The following is a 12,465-nucleotide window of genomic DNA, read 5'->3' as shown; positions in this document are numbered from 1 at the left end:
CAAAAGATATCAATAAACAATTTTCCAATGAAGAAATCAAAGCTATCAATACGCACATGAAGAAGTGCTTTCAGTCACTATTGATTAGAGAAATTCAAATTAAAACCTCACAACTATTAGACTGGCTAATAGGACAAAAAAGGAAAATGGTAAATATTGGAGAGGATATGGGAAAATTTGTTCACTAATGCATTGTCACTGGAGTTGTGAAATGATCCAAATATTCTGGAAAGCAATTTGGAACCTAAAGGACAACTCAACTGTGCATCTCCTTTGATCCAGCAAAACCACTACTAGAATTGTATCCCAAAGAGATCATAAAAGGAGAAAAGGACCTACATTTGTAAAAAAATTATAACAGCTTTTGTCATGGTGCAAAATATTTGAAAATGAAGGGATCAATTGGGAAATGGCTGAACAACCTAGGCTATATGAATATAATGGAATATTCTTGTGCAATAAAAATGATGAAAAGGAAGTTTTCAGAAAAAACCTGGAAAGACTTGTACAAACCGATGCAAAATGAAATGAGAACTAGGAAAAGATTGTACACAATATCAGCAAAACTGGTGTGATAATAAACCTTGAAAATGACTTGGCTCTTCTCAGCAACACAATAATCTGAAACAAGTATAAAGAATTCATGAAAGAACTGATGAACTCTGAATACAGATCAAAGTATACATTTTTTCATTTACTTTATTTTTTCTTTTGATTTGTTTCTTTTTCACAACTAATAATATGGAAATATATTTTTACATGCTAACACATGTATAACCTATATCCTATTGCCTAAGATTTTTAGGAAGAGGGGAAGGTAGGGAAGGAAGGAGAAAAATTTTGAATTTAAAATTTATAAAAAGAAATGCTAAAATCTGTTTTGACATGTAATTGGGAAAAAATAAAATACTATTAAAAATTCTCCTAGTACTACCTCAGTCCAAGAGTTCTACAAAGAAAAAATTTAATGGTATAAATATTTCCTTTTTCAAGTCTTCCTTAATAAGTTAGATTTCAACTATATAATAAGTATATCTTATTGTAAATAGCAAATTGGCAAAGATGAGAAACGATGGAACATTGGAGGAGTTATGGTGATATAGATCTTTAATATACTGCTGGTGTTTTTATGAATTGGTCCAACACTCTGTAAAATAACTTGGAATTATGGTTAAAAAGGGAGGAAAATGGACCTACTCTTGGTCCCAAAGATCCCATATATCTCAATTAGGTCAAAGAAAGGAAGAAAAGTCTGTCTCACATGAAAATATTTATAGTAACTTTTTTTATAGTAGCACAAAAATGGAAACTAAATAGATATCCACTGACTAAAAAAATGACTAAACATATTGTGGTACATGAATGTAGTGGAATATCACTGTGCTAGAATAAAAACAATGCTAATAATACTAATAAATAATATTTATGTATTTAAAGTATAGAAAGTTATTTATATAAGTTCCCTCAATTAATCCTTACAAAAACCCTCAGAGGTATTTGCTATTATTGCTGCTATTTTGGAAATGACTAAATTGAGACAGATGGTGGTTGAATTACTTTCCTACTATGACACAATAAGTGTCAGAGACTAGATTTGAACTCAGATCTTCTTGATTTCCTTGCTAACATTTTAGACAACATAGTACTGAGCTTTTATACAACATAGAATGAAATATAAAGAATCTAGAGAAACACAAGAAGACATATGAACTGATGCAAAGGAAATAGACCTATAAAAACAAGATACACAATGACTTTAGAAATATAAATGGAAAAATCCATAAAAATTATTGAAACTGAGTGCTTGGTAATGATAATGACAAAGCTTGATCAAGAAGACTTGAGAAAATTAACCTTCCTCTTTTCTTTGCAGAAGTGGAAGCCTGGAAAATTTCATATACTCTTAAATTTCATTTATGTATTCATTAGTTTGAATTATATATTTTTCTATTTTATAAGGGATGAATCTCTGGGAGAGAATGGGAACAGAACAATAATGGCTAGCTTAAATTTTACAAGATATTTTATAAGTATCTCATTTTATTCTCACAACAACTGAGGAAAATAGGCACTATTATTATCCACTTCCCTCCCCCTTCCCATTTTAAACTTCACAGTTTTAAGTGACATGCCCAGGATTCCAAAGCTAGTCTCTTAAATGGGATTTTTACTTAGGTCTTCCTGACTCTGGGTCTAGCATTGTTTTGAAAAAGAAAGATTTGGTTTGTTTTTGAGGCAGGCAGGATACAATCTTTGTCCTGTCAGAGCATTCCCAATAATTCATGGAATAATAGAAAAGAAAAGTCTTAGAGATCATTTCATCCATTTTACTGATGAACAATCAGTAACCTAAAGCAGCTAGGGTGCCTTGTTCAGGCCACAGCCCAATAGAAATGCTTGGGCTAAAATCAGCTTTCTTGATTTCAGTTCTGGGGTTCTACCCTCAATACAAAGCTATTGTTGTTTTTCAATCATGTCCAAGTCTCCATGAAGTTTTCTTAGCAAAGATACTGGAGTGGTTTACCATTAACTTCTCCAGTTCATTTTACAAATGAGAAGCTGAAGCAAACAGGGTTAAGTGATTTGCCCAGGATCACACAACTACTGAGTATCTGAGGTCAGATTTGAGGTACAAAGATGAGTCTTCCTGACTCCAAACCCAGCATTCCATCCATTGTGCTGTTTCCATAATAAGGGAGACTTCATTCAAGGGCTCTAGCTGACAAGGTTTCACAATGTGAAATCCCAATGTTAGGACCATTCATTACTAACCAATAAACTCTATAAGGCAGAGACCATGTGTTAATTTAATCTTGTATCTCTCCTAGCACCTAGAACAGTGCAGTGCACAGAGTAGGTATTTATATATGTTTATCAAATGACAGGAAAAAATGTATTCAGGAAAACATATTTTGGAGGCAGTGGATATTCAGATGGTTTCCCTGAGTATTTTTTATGAAGTACCAAAGAATCGTATCTTGCACTTCATGAAAATAAAGGTTTAGTGCAAAAAATAGACTGATAAATAAACCAAATTAAATTGTAATTGGAATGAACCATTCAACATCTGTTTCTAATGGGTTTTCCTGTTTAAATGATGCTCTGAGTAACAGTGTCACCATTAAGTACATCTACAACATGAATTCATCATCATACCCTCTAAATTGTTTAATTTTTATTTTTTTATCCTGGTGTGTTTAGAGTTGCATTACCTATTGTGTTCTGGCTATATTTAGTCTTTCACCATGGTGTGTAATATCTTTTCTGATTTTTTTCTTTATCCTCCTTGCCAATGCTTTTGTCCATTTGCATTAAGGGGCTTGTCATTGTGTTGCTTGGGAGTGTGCCTCAAGGAACATAAGCTTCCTTTCTCTGTCTTTTCAAATCGCTATTATTGCTTTACTAATTATGGATGCCAGATCTCCTATTAGTTTGTCCTTTGTCCTGAATAGGGGTGATTTGGGAATTAAGTCCAGGGAGTGGGGGCTATTTTAGAACCACTTGGTACTTATTTGGGCACTATGACATGTACCGGTAATTTCTGTTCCTGGGGAGCCCGAGGTTGTTCAATTGTTTGAGTATGAGATTTTTGAGCTGCAATAGGCTACACATTAAATCCAGAACCCATATGGTAAGCTCTTGGGAATGGCTTGGGGTGGACATGGAGTGACAAAGCTCTTTACAGAGGAGAGAACTGGCTCAGGTCAGACATGTTACTACATCAAAACTCTCATGCTGATCAGTAGTGGAGCTGTCCATAGTTGCTACATTATACTTCCAGACTGGATGAGATAGAAACACCACGTTTCCAAACTAAGGAAAAAAAAATCTCCAAACATTCTATTGGCACAATACTAATATGAAAATCAACTCCGTTCTACACCATATCATTCAACTTAACAAACATTTGATTCATTGCTGAAAAATAAAATATATTGGACTAGCTATTTAGGGAAAGAGGATTGGAGATTCTTGACCTAGGGGAGCTTGTGTCCTATAGCTGAAGTCCTAGAAGTAGATCTGAGAACTTGTAGCTTGAGTATTCTCAATTGCAAGAAGGCAATAACTTTAAAACAAACCAGAAACCAACTTTGCCATCTAACTCAATCATTAAAATTGTACCATATCAAATAATTATAACAATATGTGCTTGGTGATAAAATTATAGGACATAGCCTTGAGTCCTAGCTCTGGTTCTGACCTGCATGATTCTGGACAAACTAATGAATACCTCTGGATTATAGTTGTTTTATCTAACATAAGTTAATAAAATGACAAGATCCATAAGGTCCCTCTCTGCTCTAAATATGACTCTATGGGTGCAATAACATTTTTAAAGATTTACAACCTGAAACCCCAAAGTTGGGATCATTCATTACTAAACTATAAACCCTATAAGGTAGAGACCATGTGTTAATTTAATCTTGTATCTCTCCTAGCACCTAGGACAGCGCAGTGCACAGAGTAGGTATTATCAAATGAAAAAATTGTATTCAGAAGAACATATTCTGGAGGCAGTGTATATTAAGATGGTTTCCTTGAAACATCAGATCCCCTAGGTCTGTTCAAGAATCTTCAGTGAAATATATAAAATGGATTACATTGGACATAACAATTAGATAAGAAGTTGAGTAATTTAATTTGAAGAACTCATTTAAGACATATGCAAATTTCTGAAGTCCCTTTAATTTCTATAATTCAATAGTCTATGAAAGATTCACAATAAAGTAGAGTTGTGTTTATACAGATTTCAAACAACCATGGAACTCTAAAGCTTAAAAACAGGATTCCTTTAGCTACCAAACTGTATATAAATAGTGGCACTGTGTTCTTCACATGGTAGACACATTAAAAACTGAATCAAATTGAATTTCTATACTTAATGATGACTGAGACCTTTCTGGGTCCTAAGGTGTCTTATGAATCAAAAAAGATAAGATTATGTTAGATTCTAAATTACAGTAAGACCTAGAAGAAACTTAGGCTTTATTATTAAGCATATCCTAACATAAAAAATGTTTGCTATATAGAAGAGTTTTCAATTAATGAGACTATTTAAATGTTTAGAAATGTACCATTCTCCAATAACTGCTGGGAAGTTTGCTGCATCATAGTAATGAATAGGGCTGTTTATTAGACTGTTCTCTGCTGGATAAAATTTTAATTCTGGTAGTTGGTGGCAGTGATGAAGTTTAGACAATGTATTATCTAAATTCTATATTGTTTGTGAAGAAAATTTTAATAGAAAAAGCTCAAATGATACCAACTGAAACATCACGTTGGCATTTCCACAAATAACCAGCATACATTTTAGCAACAGAATGTGATTCGTTATTTCATACAACAAAGCTTTAAGCATGTCCTTTCTAGCTTTCAGAGCAGTTTCTGATACACTTCCAAAGTATGATCTGGTCTATACCTAAGAGAGCAAACTATTATTTAAAACTCTCCCTCAAAGCTGAAACTTTTGATTGTTGGTCTCTTGTAGGAATGATTCATAAATTTCACTGCCATTTATAAAAATAGTACTGTGTACACACTGCGTGGTATTATTTTTTAAGAGTTCTGTCTCCACCTCTGATTTTGACTATTTCAATAGCCTCTTAATGGGTTGACCACCCTCCAGTCTTTGCCCTTTGTAATTCTATAGCCATCAAGTTGATATTTTTAATACAGTCATCAAATTGATATTTCTAAAGTACCAATTAGACTGCATTACTCCCTTGCTCAAGAACCTTCAGGGACTTTCTCTTGCTTTTAGTATAAAATACAAAGTCTCCCATTGGGTATTTAAATCTTTTCACAATTTAACTTCAGCCTACATTTTCAGAATAATTTCACTTTAATCTCCCTCGCATACCTTGTATTTCAGCCAAACTGGCCAATTTATTCTTTCCTATATATGAAATTGCATTTTCCTCATTCATGCATTAGCATAGCCCTTCTGTGCTTGGGATTTTTTCCCTTCCTTATATCCTTAGCTCCATGGCCATGTCTTGCATCAAGTTTTTTCTGATTCCATGAGCTGTTAGGGCTCTATTGCACCCTGCCCTACTCCAATACATGGCATTTATTTTGTATCTTTTTTCGGTATTGATTTTTGTATATATTGTTTTCTTCCCCAGTAGTATTTTGCTTTTTGCTTTTTTTGGGGGGAGAAATCTTTATATTCCTAGTGTTTAGCATGAGGCTGCATGCCATATAGTGTGATGCTTGCTGAAGTTAATTAACAACAGTTGCAGTCTGAGGAAAATGACTGCTTCCCCTTTCCCCTAATTTCTAAATTCAGACAGAAATAAAATCGGATGAATTAATAAGCTTAATGATATGGTGGGAATTTGGTGGAGCCTGTTTGTAGTACTGGTTTTGAACTGCTAAGAATTGACCCACATGGTAGCTAGGATGCTGTTTCCATGGCAACCAGCGAACACTCTGCTGCCTTATGAAGGGAGTTAAGCTGTGGGAGGAAACAATGAAGCCCAGCCAAGCCCATCAAAGGCCACTGAGTTTAAGAAAACCTGATATATATTTTTCCTGACCCACCCTGATTTGAGTTTTTTAATTTGCAAGGGGTCAAAGTCTAAAGAGGTCTCGATGTATTTCACAATACCACTTGATGGATGGGAAGGACAACACTGGAAAACAGCCTTGGGTCAGAGAGGTAGAGGGAGTGTTTTTTAATATATTCTTCTTGCAAGAATGTCAGCCTCTGAGAATCAGACAATCCTGCCCCGTGTCAGAAGCCCAACTTCTTTCTCTCTGCCTCCGCCTCCGCCTCCCCCACATACACAGCTACCTGTAAGCCTCTCCTTGAGGAAGGAAAACTTTGAGAAGGGCCTCAGGGATCTTGATTAACTCAGCCTCCCTAGGATATCTGTTGGCAATGTCAGCATGGAGAAGGCAGAAAAGCCAAAGCACTGTTTATAATTTGAATCTTATCAAAATTACTTAGCCTAATATGGCTTCCTCTCAGTAGAGAATTTACCAGAGTAGAAATGATATTTTTTTTCTTTTTTCTGTAAAGCTTTTTATTTTCAAAACATATTTCCTCCCTCCCTTCTTCTCACTCCATCCTCACTTCCTCCTCATCTCCCCTAGATGGCAAGTAATCCAAAATATGTTAAACATGAGCAATTCTTCTATACATATTTCCACATTATCATGCTGCACAAGAAAAATCAGTTCAAAAAAGAAAAGAACAAGTAAGAAGACAAAATGCAAGCAAACAATAACAAGGAAAGAGGTGAAAATACTGTTGTGATTTACACTCAGTCCCCACAGTCTCTCTGGGTGCAGATGGCTTTCTCCATCACATCCAGCCTGAATCACCTCGCTGTTGAAAAGAGCCCTATCCATCAGAATTGATCAAGATGATAATTCTAATAAAGAAAATGCTTATCAATTAATAAGAGGCAGGAGGGGATATATGTGAGAGGTGGTTAAACCACTAAGATCACCTCTTGCACAGTTTGGTAGAGACAAACCCAGGACCCTTCATCTATGAGCTTCAGGAATAGCAGTGACTCCAAGGTCATCAGCTCTGCTTCCTGCCAGGCATTGGCCAGGGCAACAGCTGTTATGGCCAACATTAGCTATCAGCTGTCACTGACAGGCAGGCAGGTAAATCAGTCAGCCAACTCAAACACCTGGGGACCCACAAAATGGAAGAGTAGTCCAAGTAGGATAAACTACTACCACCATGACTTAGGTGGAGGCAACCCAGAATCCTAGAGGGAATGGCCAAGCTTTTTAGGGCACCATTACTGCATCAAGGGGCCAGATAGCAATTCTTGGATTCACTGATCATCACCTTCTCCAAGATTCAGATGGAGGCAGTCTAGGACCTTGGAAATAGAAGAGGTCCAGCTAACCTACTACTGTCCAGGGAAATAATTCTTACAGGGTCTGTAAATCCTATTTCCTAAGTAGTCATTGTCCCATAGCATTGTCAAATAGTTCAATCATAGATCTCAGTAGGTTTGGATCAAGAGAAATAACACTGAAAAAGATGCAATACCCTCTGTTCTGCTGTTGAACCCAAACTGCTCTGTTGCTAAACCTTTCTTAACCCTATTGGAAAGTGAGATTCTCAAGAGTAGGGTCTTCTTCTTTTCCTATTTGTATTCTGAATGCTTAGCATAGTATTTGGCACATTTTAAGTGCTTAATAAATGCTTTTTCATTTATGCATGCATTAAATTGCAGGGCAAGAGAGAAAAAAATAAGATTACAATCTTAATAGCCCACAGTTTATACTTGCTTTTGGTCATTCAGGCATTTTTCTTTATGTACTAACTAATACTGCAGGTAGAAGAGTTAAACAGCCCTCTGAATATATCTTGTTATAATTATCTAAGTTGTGCCAGCCATCTGGGAACTAGGGAAGGGCAACTGAAAGGTTTAGAGTCAAAACAGGAAGAGAAAAAAGTCAATCTGAGGAAGAAGCCCTGCTAGGAACAGCATTTGGAGACAGTCTCAGGAAAAGGAAGAGTAGGGACTGGCCTAGAAAGGCTACAGAGCCCATGGATTCTAGTAGAGAAGGAGAGAATGGAGAAGCTATATTACCCTTAAAGGGAATGGGATGACATTACATTCTGCCACTGAATTTATTTCAGAGTAATCATAAACTGGAATGCAAATATTGAGAGGGAAAATCTGTAAGATTCTTACAGCCAGACACTCCATGGGAGAAATTTTTGTTGATCAGAATAGGGAAGGGTCTTCCAGAGATCAACAGTGCATGAATATAGGATGAGCAGATATCCTACAGGAGAAATTTTTGTCGATCAGACTGGGGAAGGGTCTTCCAGAGATCAACAGTGCATGAATATAGGATGAACAATGTGGCTAAAGCTCCTTATAATCCATTTTGGGGAGGGCATGGATTGGGGGCTTAGGTGGAACAAAAGGTGATACTGTTGATAGCTGAGTCACCTAAAAGCCTCACTGAGCCAAACGTATATAGCTATAAATTTAAAACTTGATCTAGCATTCAACTGAGAGAGGAATACTGGATGGATAGACACTAGGAGCATGATCAAGATGAAGATCTTAACATGGGTTCCATGGATATATTTCAGGGATTCCATGGACTTTGATGGGTAAAAAAGATGGCATCTTTATTCTCAACCACCATCTGAAATTTAGCATTTATGAGTTTGAATTATGAACTTAAAGTAATTAGTCTGAGAGGGATTTAACAAGACTGACAAAGAAGGGGAGGTGTCCTATAATACACAGACATATAGATGTACAATACAAAGAACCCTTAATCTAGAAGAAGAGAGCCAGGCAAAATGAAGAGAAACTAGCAAGGTCAAGGCCTGAAAGAGCTGATGAAACCTCTATACATTACCAAAATGTCATTTAAAAATTGTAATCCACTATCTGGGACAGTAAGAAGAGGATGCATTTGGAATTGGGAGATAAGGGTTCGAAGCTAACACATTGTGTGACCTTGGCCATGACAAGTACCTGTCAGCCTAAGTCTCCTCATCTAGTCAATAATAATATTTGGGTGATGATAGGAATCCCATTAAGTGAGACTAACACTTATTCTATTTCCTTGCTACAGCTCTGAGCGTCTCACACTCGACTATCAAGGAGGCAGCTAGGTGATGCAGTGGGTGGAATTCTGGATTGGAGGCGGGAAGTCCAGGGTTCAAATATGATTCCAGATGGGTACACTACCTATATGATCCTGAGCCTGTAACTTCCATTGGCCTCAGTTTCCTTATCTGAAAAATGGGGATAATAATAGCACCTACATCCCAGTTATGGTGAAGATCAACTGAGATATTCACTGTAATTGGGGCTTGGCACAGAATAAGTGCAATGTAGATGTTAGCTATTGTTTTTAGGTAGTTATATTCTTTCTAAAGCACAGTTTTGACTATGTCACTAATCCTTCCTTTTGCTCCCTCTCCTTACTCTATGCAAAAAATTCCAGTGGCTCCCTATTGCCTCCATGATCAAACAGGAAACCACTCTCCCTTTATACTTCTCTAAGCTTCTTACACTTTCCTCCCTTCCTTGAAGGCTGTGATCCAATAATCCTGGCTTCCTTGTTGTTCTTGGAACAAGATGCTCCAACTCCTGATGCTGTGCATTTCCTCCCATTGTCTCTCATGCATAGAACGTTTTCCCTCCTCATTTGCATTTTCTGGGTTCCTTCACTTTCTGCAAGAGGAAATCCTGGTATTCCCTGATGTCAGCACCTTTTCTCCACAAATCTGCCCCATTTCTCATGTATATATCGTGTTTGGATATACTTATTTGCATGCTATTTTTCCTGCCTTAAAGGCATGGATCATTATGGTCTCGCTTTGTATCTCCACCATTTAGAACCATTAATAAAATGCATGTTGACTTATAAACCTTAAGGAACTTTATAATATGAATTTATTATTAATGTTTGGAGCAAAACTATTTAAAAACAAAGAGTTGCATATTGTTTTACAAGAATAATGCAAAGGGCAAGGGCTAAGGTTGAATAATTGTCCACACATATGTTAAAAAAAAAACTTTAATAAAGGGGGGGGGAAAGAATAAATAAATAAATTAGAAAAAATATTGCAAAGAAAAAGGAAGAGTTCTTAATCCCTTGCCTCCAGGCTAAACATGATGGCAGAAAGATGAGATGCTAGCAATAGTCAATCAGTCTGGAAACATGCTGATTTGTGTGCTGGGACTTACAGGTGAAGGAAGAATGGGATCATGAGATGTGATAAGTCCAGAAAGGCAGAAAATCCATTTTTGTTTTTACAAAATTTCTTTTTGGGGATTTGCTAAGAAAGACAAAGTAAATTGCTGTATTCCACCCACTGTCTCAGTCATTCTCCAGAAAAAAAAAGCCCACTCAGATTATTTAAGAGCCATTTAAACCAGATAAAACACTTTTAGAAACACCTGAGTGCTTGGTCCCTACAGATAACAAAGCCCTTTAAATGGCTGACTCTTTGGCCACTGCTCTCATCCCTTGCTTAGAACAGGCTCCTGCCTTACTATTCCTTGTTGCCCATTTATCATTTGCATTCAGTCCTGGCTTAGACTTTCCAGTGTTCTCTGATGTTTTATACATGAACTTCACTTCATCAGCTGGTGATGTTAATGAAAGCTGTCACACTGCTTGGGAGATCTCTTGCCCATGTGTTGTTGACATCCCTTTTTCCTCCCAGAATGCTAAATGCATTCAATTGTACATCATCAGTGTGAATGATGCTTCAGATCTTAGCCATGGGAAAGCCAACATTTCTTGATCCAAAATAATCCTCGAAGAATTCAGGAAATAAAATGGGATTTGTTCCTATGGCAAAGCTTTCATATTCAAAGGCATGCCAAGGTATTTTATGATTCCCAGATAAAAACCTCATTAATTTTTAGCACTAGTCGTTAATGTGGTCCCACTGCTATAAAGAATTCCAAAATGGCAATACGGTCAAAAGCCAATTTTTTTTTTAAATACAGAAGCAGGGGAATTCTTTTGGCTGAGCTTGACTATGAATACTAGCGTTCCTGAGAGAAGTAGATGCATATTTTTTGAAAGAGTTATTCAATTTATAAGAATGAAAAACAGAAAAGATGTCTTTATTTTACCTGGTTTATTCTAGGTCTTCAAAAACTTACTTTCAGAAAAACTGAGGTTCTGTAACATTTACCCATAGGCTTTTTCTACAGGCTGAATTGAAAATCCCCTGGAGAGATAACTTCTACTTTTTGTGCTCCTTGAAAAGAAGAGGTAGCATCAGAGACCTGACATATCTTTGGATCGTCCCTAGAGCCCTAAGTATATTGGGAATTAAACCAACTTTCTTCTTTGAGACAGTGTAATCCTAACCTGAACCTTTCCCTCACTGCTTCTGAAAGCTTTGTTTAATTGTTTTCCTCCATCTTTCATGTGGTTATTCTAAAACCCTAATTTGTTGGCTGGGGATTAAAGAATAGTTAGTCAGTGAGTGCCATACAATCAGCTCTTGATGATTCATGTGACCAAGGGGCCACAAATAGCACATGTAAACAAAATCCAAGATAATCCAGCTGTTTTTTAATTTAACATGGATTTCAACTTCTACCTTCACAAAGCAATTGGATCAAAATTTTGCAATTTTGCACAAAGTATCCCTGTGGCTGCTTGGTTAGTCATTAAGATATACTCTTTGCATTTAGGTAATTGGAATTGTGGGATGAGTGAGGATGACAAGTGGGGAAATCAATGAGGTGATTCAGAATAAAATGCTATGATAGAGCTGCAGAGTGCTACTGGGCTTAAGAAGAAAGATGAAATCTAGTTGAAGAAATCTACCAAGACTTTAATAAATCTATGCTAAAACAGCAAATAAAACTTGGAGCTAGAAAATCTGGGATCTAATCCTGGACTTGACTATATACCAGATGAATGACTTTGGGTAGTCATTTAACACTTCAGCCTGTTTCTTAATCTTTAAAATGTGGATAATTTTCACTAGCT

General features: G+C 36.4%; 1 protein-coding gene across 1 annotated transcript in view; it reads right to left on the bottom strand.

The window, feature by feature from the left end:
- The window catches only part of GABRB1 (gamma-aminobutyric acid type A receptor subunit beta1), a 405,352-nt gene that overhangs the window by 210,371 nt on the left and 182,516 nt on the right, over positions 1–12,465 (bottom strand). The gene's annotated exons all lie outside the window — the stretch shown is intronic.

The sequence above is a fragment of the Sarcophilus harrisii genome, chromosome 6 (assembly GCF_902635505.1).
Source record: "Sarcophilus harrisii chromosome 6, mSarHar1.11, whole genome shotgun sequence".
NCBI lineage: Eukaryota > Metazoa > Chordata > Mammalia > Dasyuromorphia > Dasyuridae > Sarcophilus > Sarcophilus harrisii.
This window is presented reverse-complemented; position numbering and strand designations above follow the sequence as displayed.